This window comes from Castor canadensis, chromosome 12, assembly GCF_047511655.1.
Source record: "Castor canadensis chromosome 12, mCasCan1.hap1v2, whole genome shotgun sequence".
Lineage (NCBI taxonomy): Eukaryota > Metazoa > Chordata > Mammalia > Rodentia > Castoridae > Castor > Castor canadensis.
Genome location: NC_133397.1, coordinates 44,338,618 through 44,352,645, shown reverse-complemented (window position 1 = coordinate 44,352,645; position 14,028 = coordinate 44,338,618). Strand labels below are relative to the sequence as shown.

General features: G+C 32.9%; 1 long non-coding RNA gene across 4 annotated transcripts in view; it reads right to left on the bottom strand.

Moving 5' to 3' along the window:
• The window catches only part of LOC141414810 (uncharacterized), a 75,808-nt gene that overhangs the window by 49,395 nt on the left and 12,385 nt on the right, over positions 1-14,028 (bottom strand). For all 4 annotated transcript variants that reach the window (XR_012439680.1, XR_012439681.1, XR_012439682.1 and 1 more), the window contains exon 3: positions 11,174-11,304. This is a non-coding gene — a long non-coding RNA (uncharacterized lncRNA). The remainder of the gene's footprint in view (positions 1-11,173; positions 11,305-14,028) is intronic.

The window sequence follows — 14,028 nt, the reverse complement described above, 5'->3', positions numbered from 1 at the left end:
AAGCTCTAAGAAAACTAGGAATAGAAGGAAAGTTCCTCAACATTATAAAAGCTATATATGACAAACCTACAGCCAGCATTATACTTAACGGAGAAAAATTAAAACCATTCCCTCTAAAATCAGGAACCAGACAAGGATGCCCACTATCTCCACTCCTATTCAACATAGTACTGCAATTCCTAGCCAGAGCAATTAGGCAAGAAGAAGGAATAAAAGGAATACAAATAGGTAAAGAAACTGTCAAAATATCCCTATTTGCAGACGACATGATCCTATACCTTAAAGACCCAAAAAACTCTACTCAGAAGCTTCTAGACATCATCAATAGCTATAGCAAAGTAGCAGGATATAAAATCAACATAGAAAAATCATTAGCATTTCTATACACTAACAATGAGCAAACGGAAAAAGAATGTATGAAAACAATTCCATTTACAATAGCCTCAAAAAAAATCAAATACCTAGGTGTAAACCTAACAAAAGATGTGAAAGACCTCTACAAGGAAAACTATACACTTCTGAAGAAAGAGATTGAGGAAGACTATAGAAAGTAGAGAGATCTCCCATGCTCATGGATTGGTAGAATCAACATAGTAAAAATGTCAATACTCCCAAAAGTAATCTACATGTTTAATGCAATTCCCATCAAAATTCCAATGACATTCATTAAAGAGATTGAAAAATCTACTGTGAAATTTATATGGAAACACAAGAGGCCACGAATAGCCAAGGCAATACTCAGTCAAAAGAACAATGCAGGAGGTATCACAATACCTGACTTCAAACTATATTACAAAGCAATAACAATAAAAACAGCATGGTACTGGCACAAAAACAGACATGAAGACCAGTGGAACAGAATAGAGGACCCAGATATGAAGCCACACAACTATGAGCAACTTATCTTTGACAAAGGAGCTAAAAATATACGATGGAGAAATAGCAGCCTCTTCAACAAAAACTGCTGGGAAAACTGGTTAGCAGTCTGCAAAAAACTGAAACTAGATCCATGTATATCACCCTATACCAAGATTAACTCAAAATGGATCAAGGATCTTAATATCAGACCCCAAACTCTTAAGTTGATACAAGAAAGAGTAGGAAATACTCTGGAGTTAGTAGGTATAGGTAAGAACTTTCTCAACGAAACCCCAGCAGCACAGCAACTAAGAGATAGCATAGATAAATGGGACCTCATAAAACTAAAAAGCTTCTGTTCATCAAAAGAAATGGTCTCTAAACTGAATAGAACACCCACAGAGTGGGAGAAAATATTTGCCAATTATACATCAGACAAAGGACTGATAACCAGAATATACAGGGAACTTAAAAAACTAAATTCTCCCAAAACTAATGAACCAAGAAAGAAATGGGCATGTGAACTAAACAGAACTTTCTCAAAAGAAGAAATTCAAATGGCCAAAATCACATGAAAAAATGCTCACCATCTCTAGCAATAAAGGAAATGCAAATTAAAACCACACTAAGATTCCACCTCACCCCTGTTAGAATAGCCATCATCAGCAACACCACCAAAAACAGATGTTGGCAAGGATGCGGGGAAAGAGGAACCCTCTTACACTGTTGGTGGGAATGTAGACTAGTACAACCACTCTGGAGAAAAATTTGGAGGCTACTTAAAAAGCTGGACATCGATCTACCATTTGATCCAGCAATACCACTCTTGGGGATATACCCAAAAGACTGTTACTCCAGAGGCACTTGCACATCCATGTTTATTGCAGCACTATTCACAATAGCCAAGTTATGGAAACAGCCTAGATGCCCCACCACTGACGAATGGATTGAGAAAATGTGGTATCTATACACAGTGGAATTTTATGCAGCCATGAAGAAGAACGAAATGTTATCATTTGCTGGTAAATGGATGGAATTGGAGAGCATCATTCTGAGTGAGGTTAGCCTGGCTCAAAAGACCAAAAATCGTATGTTCTCCCTCATATGTGGACATTAGATCAAGGGCAAACACAACAAGGGGATTGGACTATGAGCACATGATAAAAGCGAGAGCACACAAGTAAGGGGTGAGGATAGGTAAGACACCTAAAAAACTAGCTAGCATTTGTTGCCCTTAATGCAGAGAAACTAAAGCAGATACCTTAAAGCAACTGAGGCCAATAGGAAAAGGGGAACAGGTACTAGAGAAAAGGTTAGATCAAAAAGAATTAACCTGGAAGGTAACACCCACGCACAGGAAATCAATGTGAGTCAATGCCCTGTATAGCTATCCTTATCTCAACCAGCAAAACCCCTTGTTCCTTCCTATTATTGCTTATACTCTCTCTACAACAAAATTAGAGATAAGAGCAAAATAGTTTCTGCTGGGTATTGAGGGGGGGAGCGGGAGGGGGTGGAGTGGGTGGTAAGGGAGGGGGTGGGGGCAGGGGGGAGAAATGAACCAAGCCTTGTATGCACATATGAATAATAAAAGAAAAATGAAAAAAAAAAAAATAAAATAAAATAAAAGCAACAAAAATCTTAATTAGAAATATCTTAGATTATGTAGGTTGTTTAGAAAAAATAAAGTCCCTTTGTAGGAACCAGAGAAGCTGTAAAACCTTCAGGCATGGATGCTGACATTGGATGATTTGATTGCCCATCCTACAGTTCTCTATTTTCATTTGTTCACCTCTCATAGGCTTTTTGCATTGATAAAGGAGCCCAAAGACAGCCCTCTCCCTTACCTCCCTAGCAAAGGAGCCAGAGTTCCAATATCTTCTCCTTCAGATCCACAATATAAAGTGAGAGAATTCTAGGAAAAGTGAATCACATATGAATCCTGTGCGCTTCTCTCCTGGGTAAGTAAGTCTAGGGAATCAAAGCCCTGCTATTGTAAGGGCCTAAGTAGTGGAAACCCAAGATTAACAGTGCCACTAAAATCTCACCATTGAGAACATCATCTGAAGGGAAGTTAGTTAGGCTCAGAAGGCTAAAAATCACATGTTCTCCTTAATATGCAGATTATAGACCTAAAACAAATGCAGAAATATTACTGGACATGGATCACACACTAAGGAGAGACCGGGCACAGGAGGAATAAGAAAAGTGAAGGAAACCTAAAACTTGAATATGGTTGATGTGCTCACTGTATAGAAATGAATATAGTAATCTTAAACTGGCAGAGGCCACTATGGGAAGGGGACTAGGAAGTAGTGAAGAGGTCTGGTGGAGATGAACCAATGTGGGTTACAATACACATGTGCATGGAAGCAATGCTAGGAATCTTTCTGTATATCTATCTTTATCTTAAACCAGCAAAAACACTATGTTTTCTTATTATCTCTTATGTTTTCTCTTCAACAAAGTCAGAGAACACAAGGGTGGAACAGTGGGCAGGGTGGCCCAAATAGCATATATACATGTGAGTAAATGTATAAAAGATAAAATAAAATGTAGAATGAGTAGTTTCCTTTTCCATAATGTATAGGAAATCTGAATTGTGGGTGGGGTCTTTGGTAGATATTATGTAATGTACCAGTATGTTTTTACTAAAATGAAAATATCAGCAGGTATGCAATACAATATGGGTTACTATTGCTGCTTGCCAGGTGATTTTATTCGCAGCATTGCTTTCCTCCATGTCTTGGTTGGCTCTTTGCTATTGCTCAATAGTTATTTGATACCTTTGCTTTTGGATACTGCTTGACAGTCATTTTATATTCATGCATTTGATAGCTTTTCTTTCTCTAAGCACAATTTCACTATTACTACTCAGTCCTTCTAAATTCTATTTATTTTTTTCCTTTCAGAAGTCTTTGACTTCTTCAGAGTTATTTTTGGTAACTCCAGTAGTCTTAGAGCATTATAGACCAATTTTCAAATATTGGAGCAAGAAATATATCACATTAAGTTTACAATAAATAATTATTAAACTTTTAAATAGATTGCTTATAAAGTTATAATACTACTGTTACAGAAGCTTATAAATAGTTTGTACCTTAAGATAAATGAAACTGCAAACAATAAGTGATTTTCAGAACACATATCTTGGTCTGCATATATTGAAGGCAATTAATGACCTGCATTCTGAAAATAAAAAAATGAATAGAAACTTCACCTTTGAGCATAGTATACATCTGACATGTTTTTATCATACTGGTGTGACATCTAACAATGAAAACAAAATAAACATTTGAGTCAGAGCTGCTTCACTGGTCTGCCACTGCAACCTTCGTCTTATATGTTGCAGAACACAGTCTCTTGCTGACTTCATGATTTGACGTAGGTTACTCACCATTGTGGCAGTTTGATGCTTTCTGTGCTTTCCCCATCTCTTATAACTCAAAGAGGAATTGGTTAAACATATTCTAAGGGAGTACATAGAGGTTAACGCATTGCTGTTTCCACAGATATCTTACTCATACTTCTCTACAAATGATCCTTGTATTTTTGCTTTCAATTCTGGGCTTCTTTCCTCCCTTGGGATTTTGCCTAATCACTCTTCCTATTTCTTTCTTCTGCTTTTATCTATTGCCAGTCAAAAAGGCCAATAAAAATGTTCAGTTATCATTCACAAGTAAATGGAGGGAACTAGAGAGCATCATCTTAAGTGAAGTTAGCCTCAGAAGGCCAAAAATCTCATGTTCTCCCTCATATGCAGATTATAGAACTGAAACAAATGCAATAATATTGTTAGACATGGGTTACACACTAAGGGGAGAACATGCATGGGAAGAAAAGGGAAAGGGAAAGGGAAGGAAACCTAAAACTTAAATGTGGTTGATGTGATCCCTTTTGAGGAGTGAATAAAGTAATCTTAAATTAGCAGAGGCCACTATGGGAAGGAGACCAGGAAGTAGTTAAGTAGTGAAGAGGTCTGGTAGAAATGAACCAATGTGGGTTGTAATACACAAGTGAGTGGAAGCAACACTAGGAATCTCTCTGTATAGCTAAATTTATCAAAAAAAAAAAAAAAGATATGTCTTTCTTATTATCTTTTATGTTTTCTCTTCAACAAAATTGGAGAAGAGGGTAGAACAGGTTCTGCCTGGAAGTGAAGGGGTTGTGGGGGGTGACACAAGCAATGTATACATATATAAGTAAATGTAAAAATGTTAAAATAAAAGGAGAAAGAAAAATAAATAAAACTTTTAAAATATTCAGTTCTTCTATATCTTAAAAATAGGATTTATTCAAGTATTATACTTTTGTCCTTAACTAAACAATATTCTCAAAAAACTAAATGTAGCTTTTCTGACTCCAATTGCTTATCTTCTACTACTTGTTTGAAGTATTACAATCTTGTTCTGTCCCCAGAAAGTGATTTAAAAGGAAGTTGATGACCTCCACATTGCCAAAATCAGCCACAGTCTCTTCTTAGGTCTCATTCCAGTAAAATTGACACTGCTTGGGAATATCTTTTTGAAATTCTGTGATGATACTGGGTTCTGCTTCCCCTTGTATCACTCTTGATGGCTCTTCCCCAATTTTCAAACATGCATTTGGTGCTTTAATATTTACTCAGAGTCCTTTCTCTGTTAGGTACATATTTGTAGGCTTCTCTTCCTCTGTGGACCTTAATTAAAGACAGCACCCATATTTTTATCATTGGATCTATTTTCTTTTTCACCATTCTCTTTCTTTGCAGTGTTATCATTCTTATATTTAAGTGTCTTTGCTGTATATTAGTCAGCATGCTGTATATTAGTCACCAACGGTATTAGTCATCATTGCTGATTCTAGTATCTTCTTTGAATTCTAAAAACTTTTTCCCAGTTTCCTATTGAACACATTTATGAAGATCTCTCATTGATGCTACAAATTTACAGTATTTGCACATGATATCATATCTCCCTTGCCTGCAGCTGATCACCAATTCCTATCTCAGGAAATATTCTTTAAAATTACCAACACAGCCAAGTTAGTGATTTTGGTCTTCTCCTTGACTTTTATCTCTCCCTTCATTCTTACATGCAATCTTTTTTAAGGGATAAAATTTCTGACTCCAGAATGTCTTTGCAAAATTTTTATTTCATTCTAAGACAACTTCAAAATCAGATTTTTTTTCATTGATTACCTTCTAATTTCTTTCTACATACTCTTAGACACCTATCATTTTCTCTTTTCGCATCCATTCCCATAGACTGCTATTAGAATTTTCTTCATTTCAAAAAATCTTGGCCTTCCATTCTGTTGTTCTAAATTCACCCAAAATTTAGGGAAAAAACTGCTAGTAAGAATCACTAGAATCCTTTCACTCATGTAGAGTATTATGTAAATTTTTACCAAAATGTCTATCTCCGAATGGATATTTTTTCAAGTCCTCAAGATTTTGGTCCAATGACAAAATTTATTGATGGCACAAATCCCTAATATCTATACAGTTCTCTTGGCCTGCTTACTTTTTCTCAGACTTTTGAATTGAGTCTTATCAAAACTTTGTCTGCATTGGTTTTATAATTAATCAGTTAATATTAGCAATACTAACTTATAATGCTCAAGTAATATCCACTCGACTTCTTTTCATTCTTTCTCTGACCTGGTTTAGGTGATTTTATGCAAAACTACAAGGTGGTTTAGTTTTTGGGTGAATTGGATTCTCAGACTTTTCTACTTTTCAGGTTGTAGGATCTTCTTGAGTACTGCCTTTGGTAAGCAGATGGATCTAATTCTACTCATCATTGACTTTTCTCATGGGGGAATTGTTTCTCTGATCTCTTGAGAGATCTCTTCCTAAAGTGGCAGGTTTCAGAGGAGTGACACTGTATTGTGGGACTATTTAGAAAGAACAGTTTCTTGAATTGCAGCTATCAGCAGATAGTGTTATATATGTACATGTGTGTTTGTTTATTTTTGTTTGTGGAGAGAATGACAAAATGAGATTCTGAAGACCTGAGTTCTAGTTATAATTCTTTTTATAAAAAAATTTTTATTCACCTGTATTTATTCTATAAATAGAAATAGAATATGTTTCTACATATCTTCATAAACAGGTAGTGAGATTAAATGAAATGCTGCATTTTCAAATCTAAAATTTACTCCTGAGCTTTGCCTTCACTTACACTGTTAGTCTAACCTCTACTTATTTATCTGTAAAAGGAAATAATTCCTACCTTAGAGAACTCTTGTGAAGACTGAGCAAGATAATGTTTAATGCACATATTTTCTGGAATAGAACCAATACTCAATAGAATGTAACTATAAACTACTTGGAAAAGTCTAAGAACATTAATAATAGCTTGTCATAAATCAAGGATTTTAACAGATATGTGAGTAGAATTTAAGGATACCATGAACTTTAATGCAAACAATATTGTATCTGTACTAATTAATCTCTAATTAGAATTTAACATTTCCTGTTATAATGAATGAAGACAACAAACTACAGTAGGAATAGCAGTCTCTATGAAGCTGTCACTGATTAAAAACACCAATATTGTCATACATTACAGTTCTTACGTATATTTCAAAACACCTGTACACTTACCACTGCTTCAGAATTATAGCTCTTATTAGCCCCACTGCTAGAGCTTTTTATTTAATGCTAATAAAGAAACACATATTGAAGTATATTTAAATTTTCTATTTTAAAAAATATTTTATACTTATATTTAGATATAATTATTTTATTACAATTTTGGATATTAATTTTGCTTTTTTAACAACATTATTCTGGGAAAGAGTCCATGTGTTAAACCAGGCTGTCAAAAAGATATGGCACAAAAAAATATTTAAGAACCATGTCGTAAGTTGTTCAGTATGAAAGCAATAAAATGGGATCAAGTCTCTGAAACTGTTCATGTGCAAAGTAATTCTTTTTCTCTGTGTATAAATATTATTGAAATGGAGCACCTCTTTGAAACTGACCAATTTTTGCCAAGCCATGCAAAATGTTCTAATTGCCCTTCATCCAAGACTCCTACCGCCTGTGGCATAAACATTTTAAGTAGCTTTTCAGCTGTCCTGAGTTTGAAATTGGTTCTTGATTAAAATGAAAATCAATTACAACTTCATTTGTGTCACAAAAACTTGCCTCCAATATAGTTATTAAAGTGGGTGTAAAAAACCTATTTTTCAGTATCAATAGATAACATCAAATAGTTATTCAACTTCTTTACAGTTTCTTTTTTTTTCTAAGCAGCAAATATAACAAGGGATAATATATTTTTACATCTGTATTTGTATCTAGTATAGATAATATAGATATAAATATAGACATCTATATATACATATATGACTTTCAGATTGATCATGAGGAACATTAAGAGGTTTGTAGTATTTGTCCTAAGTAATGTTTCTCCCTTTAGTTCTTCTTTCTTACCAGATTCAAAGTGCCAATGTGCTATTGTGCTTCTGAGCATATTTTAATGTGGACTTGATGGGTTCTGCAGTTTACAATGAAAGCACTGTATGTATATATATACATATATATACCAAAAAAAGTATGTATATACACATATCTATACAACACATATATGCATATATATATATATATGTATATAGTAGTGCAGTCTAATGAGAAAGACATCTAGGACCAAAAAGTTTTTGTCTTTTTTTTGAGACAGGATATCTATCATTATGTAATCCACACTGGCCTTGAACTCACTATGTAGCTCAGGCTGGCTTAGAACTCCTGATACTCTTTCCTCAGCATCCTAAATGCTGGAATAACAGGCATATGTTACCATGCTTGCTTCAAAAAGTATTTTTCTACTCTAGAAATCATGCACTGTGACGGTTACCTTTTCATTCTATATTTAGAGATATACTACTGTAAAGTACATACAATGTATGATAGGTATGAAAACACTGTTCAGCTGCAAATCCTCCATTTTCATTTTATTATGGGAGGAAGTATAGTAAGCACCATTGATTTGTTGCAGATGATATAACCTATCTCTCTCAATGTGCTGATTTTTGAGTCATTGAATAGAGAACTTGGATTCTTACAGATTCTTGTTGTTAGATTTATAGCAAGAGAGAAATCTAAAAAGTATGGACATAAAACCAACTGAATTTATATGGCTTTTGATTAGTTCAAAATAGTGGCAAATGACAAGTCACCATCTAAATTATTTCTAGGAAATCAGTTTTTACTTTAAATATCCTCATGGCATTTTTAGTGTATGCTGGAAACAACTTAAAGGATATATAATATCTTTCAATGCTGTAATGAGGACGTTTCAAGTTCTAATCAACAAAGACAGCCATTTGATAATAAAAATTATGAGTAAAAGGAGCTAACACAGATGTTTGTTTAGTAATATCCAAATCTCTAAAATCTGTTATCTCTTGGTAAAATTTATTTACACTGAATATAGTAGCTCATTAGAAAAATTAAATAAGGTCAAATATAGAATATTTATACAGATAGGAATTAAAAATTCACACAGTTCTTCAGAAACCAAAAAATAAAAGGTGATATCAAATTTAATAAGATGGAAAATTGATCTCTCTCAGGAAAATTCAGTTGGAAAGATCATGATTGCATACTTGCACATTTTAAAGAATTACCTAAAACATGTTTAACAATGCTGTAAGCATATGATCAAGTGGGGTTAATTTCCTGTTCCTGTAATTTATAAAGAAGAAGTCCAAATACAGTTGATAAGTTTTCAAAAAGATGTTCATAAAATTATAAGACATTTTTAATCAATAAAGTGAAAGCATCTTGCCTCAGTAATTATGTTCAGAATAAAGGTTTTATATTACTCCTAAGGGAGAATTTCAGGTCACAGTTACATGTAAGCATGGTACAGAAGGATGTGTAGATCTCAACCAAAACTAAAACTTTGCACAATGATGAATTTGCCAGCTGAAGAATTCTTCGCTAGTACTACCCAATGGTAACTATTATGTACACCTTACTCCATCAAAACCTAGCACTATGATATAGTATAGTGAAGTAGCTATAAGAAGAATGGATAAAATGTTTATTGAGTGAAGTAGTGAACAAATGATAGATCCTGATAAGTAGTATCAATACACTAGATTTGAATGTGAATTAATGTAGTATCTCTCTTAATGGTGCTTATGTTTTAGCATTCTTTCTAATTTTAGGCATTTAATGTACTGATGAAAGATTTTAAGCACTGAAAGTAAAGAATGAAGTTCTTTTTTTAAAGGCTATTTAGAAGCATGTTACAATACACAGGGTCTGAATTCCCCATATGGAAATTTTTTAAAATGATTCTCTTTAAGTTACTGAATCACTGTGAACACATACTTTTTCATGTATAAGATGATGCTGATAATAACCTTCCAGGATGTTATGATGGCTAAATGAGATAATACTTTAAAATATGAGCCAATGATAGGAGTACTTAATAAATGCTCATTTCCTTAACTTGGAGCTATATCATATTAGCAACCATTATCTCAACCAACACCTATGATCTTTCCTAGGCAGTGATTGGGTAACTTAAAATTAATATTATCTTACACCATCTGCTATATGTGATCCCATAAATGAACTTTTGGAAATGATTTGGTATTCTAAATCCAAAATCTTTTTATTACCACTGGTGAAGTTCTGTTCTCACCATATTATTAGGCAGAATTTTAGTCAAACACTAGTTAATTTGTTGGCACAACTAACCAGAGAGTAGTAGTTTTAAAATCCTTTGAAATTGTGATGCCATGATAGCTCAGTACAACCACTTTCAGTTTAATATATATATATTAAACTGAATATATATATATATATATACAGTCATGCTTCTTGAGATAAATTATGTAAACTGTAAATTCCCAGCTCTAATCATTTCTTGGGGAAAAGGACTCACTAGATTGATACCATTTCTGAAAGATGCTAAATGCTTTTCCAGTACAGTCACATAGTACTTACAATAAATGTTTAGGATATGGTAAAGCCAAGCAGTGGAAACACATTTATAAAATACACAAAATACAGTAATGAACACTAAAGACTTGTGATGTCTTCAATGATAACTAAATAAACTATAATATGTTTACCCAATTCTGAAAAAATCTGTAGAATAGACATATTATGAAAGTTAGAGCTCTGGAGCCAAGTATAGTGGCACATGCTGTAATCCCTGCACTCAGGAAGCTGAGACAGAGGGATTGAGAGTTCAAGGCCAGCCTGGTCTCCATAGTAAGACCCAAAACCCTATCTTAGCAAAGAAAAAAAAGGAAGAAAGAAAGGGAGGGAGCCACTAAATTTAGATTATAGAACTTCCATTTTACTAACCTGATGAACTGGTAACCATGGTCCTCTTCATCATGGTAACCATTGGCATAGAAAGTGATGTTACAAACTATGTTTAATTCTCTGACTCGTCTTTGACCTGCTCATGTACCAGAAAGACCAAAACATCACAGCTGGAAAAAAAAAAGAAAGAAAGAAAAACAGAGATTTGAGATCCTGTCTTCCACATGAAAGACAGAGTTTTCAATTTGATTCTAAGTAAGTTATTTCATTGCTAAAACAAAATGAATTTTACCAGGGAGGGATAAAGCAGATCCTGAGAATCCATAACATAATCTCAATTTCCAAAATATCATCTAAAATTATTTGTCAAAAAATTGTTAAATGTTTCCTATTCTCAAAAATGAAAATAATCAATAGAAGTCAGACTTAAGATAACTCAGATATTGTAATTATCAGACAAGCACCATGAAATTAGGTACTATACCTGTCTAGCTATGCACATATATGTACATGTTATAGATAAAATAATATGGAATATCAGAGAAATAGAAATTATAAAAAGCTCCACTTGAATATATATCTATAGAGAGAGAGAGAATGCAAAAAGATAAGTCTAGAATATCACTAGATGGACATAATATCAAAGGTTCAATGTACTTGAATGTAGATCCATAGAAAATATTTAATCTAAAGGAGAGAAACATTATCTAGAGAGACAGATATGGGTAATGGTTATATTTCAATTATAATTACAATGATATAATTTGTAACCAGGTATGACCATAGTTATTATTATGATACACCTACATATGATGGCATATATTGTGTCATATTTTATGTCACATTGTATTATTATGCACATGTCAGAGTTAGAAAAAGTTTGAGAAGTTGCCTCAGAGACCTGTAGGACAATATCAAAAAGTCTAAAATACATATAACTGTAGTACTAGAAGGAAAAGTGAGATAGAATAAAGGAGATAAAATTATTTGAGGAAATAATCGCCCAAATTGCCCACATCTGGTTAAAAAAAACCAAAACATAAAGTTGTCCATTAAAAAAAGACCAGCAAGCCCCAAAATACATCAACATAAAAAATCTTAGGCTCATCACAAACTACTCAAAATCAAAAGTAAAAACATATCTTGAACATATCCTGATGGAAAAAAATGGCATATCATGTACAAGAAAATTAAAATGACAATTACTACAAACTTTCCGTTAGAAACTGTGATGACTACAAGAGTGGAACAGCATTTTTATTGTATCAAGAGATGCAAATATTCTTCAATAATGAGGCTTAAGTAAAACAAATACTACTTCACACAAAAGATAATAAAAACAAGGAGGCTCTCCTAGACTGATGTCATTCACCCATACATCTTGGAATTCAGAGGCTTTAAGATGTGCATTGAGAACAATACCAGGCTGATTGGTACAAGACTCAACAGTTAAACTTCTGTATCATTTTATTTGCACCCCTCTATGGTGTATACTCCATTTTAGAGTACACTGATTTCATGTACATGTTGTATCTCTCCTATAAAATAAAATGTTTGAAGAAAGGGTTGTGTCTTATTTTCTTTGATATTCCCATAGAATTGTACCTAGTAGCTGCGTAAAGTAGCAGCTGAAAGCAAAATTAATATTTAAATTCTATTTTTATGCCATATTAAAACCTATTCTCTAGGACTTAAAAGTTTTTGTGCAAATGTGATATTTCCTTCCTACATAAATATCCCTTCAGATGAAGACAAATGTTGAAATATCATTTAATAACTGATATGCAATTAAGGTTGGATTTGTATGCATTTTTATGAAGTCACTGACAATTTGTAAAATATGTAGCATGAAACAAAAAAGCATTAAAAACCCAGTAACAAGTGGTGTAATCTTTTAACTACTTTTATTCATTCTTTCAGCAATGCTAATTAGCATTAGTTGTAAATGTACACTTAGCTCCTCAACTTTGTTTTCTTTTGCTAGTTGAAAGCAATGAGCAGGATCTGTAGTGAGAATATCTGAAGTTAAATCTTGAATACATAACTTCCTAATAGCACTACTAGAATCATTTCCTTCGTATGTATACCTTAGTTTTATAACTTGAAAATAGTTACAAAAATAGAACATATCTTACAAGCATGTTTTCAGTGCTTGATACAAAGCATCTGTGTAAAGCACCTAGAAAAGTGCTTAACAGATATTAGACTTTAGTAAGTACTAACTATATTAGTGAGAGTGGCACAATACATTATCTGTTATATTGATTGAATTATGCAAGAGCTCATTTCTACACTTGTGGAAGCAACAAAAATGCAAGTTCTTTTGGCTTTTCTTCTCTTTTATTTTTTGAAATAGTCCCTTAAAGATACTAGGATGTATCTATACAGGTTGCATATATGAGTGTTGATCAAACATGAGTTTTTTAAGGATACTTGCACATATATATATGTGTGTATATATATTTATTATTTATTATTAATAAATAATATATATATTTATTATTTATTTAACTATATATATTTAAATTTAACTATATATATTATTAATTTAACTTCTATTTTTGTCATATATTTTATAAATGTGATGGAATAGGTCTGAGAGTATATAAAACAAATTTTACTCTTTAATTTATTTTATGAAGAAAGTATATTTTGTAAAGGCAGAGTTTATTTTGGGTTTTTTTGTTGTTTTATAATAATGAAGTATCTTTTAATGGGTCTAGACAAAGCATAGTGGAAAATGTATGAGATACACAAAACTTTGATACAAGCTTTGGCACCATGGAAAGAGAAGAGTAATTATTTTTTTCTCACAGAAAGAAAAGAACTGTAATCAGGGTTTGTGATAAAACAACTAAGTGAAATTACATATAGTAGGTGTATCTTAAACTTCT